Source organism: Bos taurus, chromosome 11 (genome assembly GCF_002263795.3).
Source record: "Bos taurus isolate L1 Dominette 01449 registration number 42190680 breed Hereford chromosome 11, ARS-UCD2.0, whole genome shotgun sequence".
In the NCBI taxonomy this organism is placed as follows: domain Eukaryota; kingdom Metazoa; phylum Chordata; class Mammalia; order Artiodactyla; family Bovidae; genus Bos; species Bos taurus.
Window position 1 is genome coordinate 78068664 of NC_037338.1, and position 3114 is coordinate 78071777.

Here is a 3114-nt window from a genome sequence, read left to right on the forward strand (position 1 = left end):
GCCTGGAAAGATGCCTAAACAGAGAACTTTATCCCAAGGTGGCTTCCTTTCCATCCTCTCATCTGCCACGTAAGGGCTTCGGGAGGGCTGGATTTTGAGGACTGACATTTACATATGGGTTTTGAACCATTAGAATAGGGTTCAGACCTACATGTATACATGAATGTGTTAGCAGTCAGCAGAAGGCATGGAGGGTTCAGACTCGTCATTGTGGGGGATAAAAATGAGGCTGCTCAAGAAAATAGCTCGGTGGTTTGGTCTAATTTGTACTTACAAGTCTTAATTCATCATGAATAAGATTTCCTCTAATCATTGTTAGGTTTGCATTTAACTTCCTAAAGCCCCTTCTGTATTCTAAGAAGAGTTTGCCTTATGTGTTAACACTGGCCCCAGCTGGGCTCCAGCTTAGCCCCAGCCCTAGACCCAGCCACAGCTACAAGGAAAATTTCAAAACTCTCTTAACCTCAACTTGGCATAGCTCCTTTCATCAGGATTTACTCTTAGTGATTTACATTTTAACAACTCTGTTAACACAGATAGACCATCATGCTATGAAATTCAAGTGGGATTTGCAAAGAGCTCTTAGACCTAATACAGTCCTTTAGATTGTATCTTGAAATATGGCTTAACCACCTCATCAGATTCAAGAGTTTTAACTATCCAAAACCATTTTTTAAGTGCTAACTTAATTGATGTTGCATTTAACTGCCTTTTCACACACGTGTTAGGCATTTTGTACATATGTCACCAAATGAACTAGAGATTGAATTTCTACAGTAATTTCTTAAGAGCCAAGAAATAACAATGGAGGGATTTTATTCCACAGTTTAAGATGCACAAGTCTTAGCATGTCTGGCAACAAACAGAAGCCATGAAAAGGGCTGTTGTCTGCAGCCCTGGGAATCTTCTTCTACCTGTTGATTTACTCTTAAAGAATAAAAATACGTTGCTTAATCTGGCCCTTAATCTATGTTACAGTGTGTGGTACAACATCTATGCCACATAGATGTTAGGTGAGGCTCCACATCAGGAAATTTTTAAACAATAATGACACTCAGGCACGTGCCTTCTGAATGCCGTCTGTGCCTTCCTTTACTCTCAGCATCTTCTTTCCCCTGGTCTGCAACTAAAGTCCCATTATAGTTTCTGGGACTTTTTGGTAAATGGATGGCTACCCAGAACATGGCTATCAATCCCCTTGGTGCAGAGTGAGGATGGGACGTGCCTTCTCTCAGAAAATTCCCACAAAGCCTGAGAGGATGGGCAATTTCATGGCATGTGGACAGGTAGGCTAAGGATCTCCAGTAAGAGATGAAAACCAACCCACCTAACTTGTAGAGTCAATGGCATCATTTACGCCTCCAAGAGCTTTATTATTCCACAAATCTTATTTTTACCTTATATCTGATTTTTTTTTTAATCAAGACATTCCCCCCTCACTTACACCCCAGGCAGGGAGTCCATTCCAAGTTTCACTAAATTAACTACATTTAAAAATATTGTTAACATAAACCTACTATTTCTAACAACCTATGAAATTGAACTTGTTTTCCCTTTCCTTTCTTTTTCCTGCGTCAAGTTTTATTTTCTCTTGATGTTATAACAGAAACAGGACTTCCCTGGTGGCTCAGATGGTAAAGCATCTGCCTACAATGCGGGAGACCCGGGTTCAATTCCTGGCTAGGGATCTCCTGGAGAAGGAAATGGCAACCCAGTCCAGTATTCTTGCCTGGAAAATCCCATGGACAGAGGAGCCTGGTAGGTTACGGTCCATGGTCACAAAGGGTCGGACATGACTGAGCAACTTCACTCCACTATATAATAGGAACAGCACACAGTGAAGAGTCCAGAGGTCTGTGTTTCAGCCTGGACCCTGCCAATACTACTGGAAACTATAGAAGGTCAATTAACCCTTCTAATTGTCAGATTTCTCTCTCCTCAAAGGAGACGGAAGTTTTCTGGACCATGTGCCTCACAAGATGGTTGTGAACCTCAGACAAGAACCAGGTCTGTGAATGAAGTCTAAAACCCACTATGAGCCAGAGCAAAGAAAAGGAGCCTCATATTTCCCACAGATATTTCACATCAAGCATCATGTAGCTTCGATGTATTTAGTTTCCTTTGATAGCAACCATAACTCTAGCCCTCAAATAGTTCACATTCTTAGAATTAATTTAATAATAATTTGCTGCATGTGCTTCCTGCAATATTTATAACCAATCCTGAAAACAGTAACTTTCTCACCCGGGAATTAAAGATTTTAGTGGATATGATTCCATATTAAAATTGATTTAAATTATATAGCATCAGACCATCCATCATTCAGACCATTTCCGATCTAAGGGATTTGCCAACATGTCTTCCTATACTGTCCACTAGGGCTGGATTATTCTTTCAGTCCACAAATTCTGATGAGGCAAACTCTCTGAAGAGTGCTGGCTGCAAAGCCCATGCAGCTGCTGGGAACAAGGAAGTGAGTGAAAGAGGAAATTAAGGAGAAGCATGCGTTATAGATTGTGAACTTTTGGAAGATTTTACGGAGAAATTTTTCCATTTTTTGAAACAAGGCTTCTTTTCAGATTTCCACACTTCATCATAAAATTTACAATGATTTTCAAAATCTGTCTTTGGCAGTGGAGATTATGTTTGATCTGGTAAAAGTCCTAGCAGCTTTCTTTTTTAACCAACAGCTCATCTAAAACCATTTACCAAATCCACAACATAAGAGAACTTACAGTGAGGTTTGGAGGGTAGTAGACCCCAAATCAGCTAATAGAAAGCTAATCCTTACTTGGATGGAGCCTGTGTGAAATATTTTTCACTTATGTATAGAACTGCTCAGAGCAATATCTGTGGAGTTGAATTCAGAAGCTCTGAGTGCCAGAAACAACAACTGCATTAGATCAGGTCCAGGAACATATAATAGGACAAGAAAGAGGGATTTTCAAAAAAATCTGAGTTTCCTTTTTATCTGTTATATTGCTAATACATGGAATGGCTACTATGTGAAATATTGGCACTTTTTTGGCTATAAAAGAGCCACATATACAATAAATATAGGCTATTATGAGATGGCTGGATGGCATCACTGACTCGATGGACGTGAGTCTCAGT

General features: G+C 39.9%; 1 non-coding gene across 1 annotated transcript; it reads left to right on the forward strand.

The window, feature by feature from the left end:
* Window positions 1–1616: 1616 nt before the first annotated feature.
* Window positions 1617–1688, forward strand: TRNAC-ACA (transfer RNA cysteine (anticodon ACA)). Its single transcript has one exon. It is a non-coding gene; the product is annotated as a tRNA-Cys (tRNA).
* The last annotated feature ends 1426 nt before the right edge of the window (window positions 1689–3114 follow it).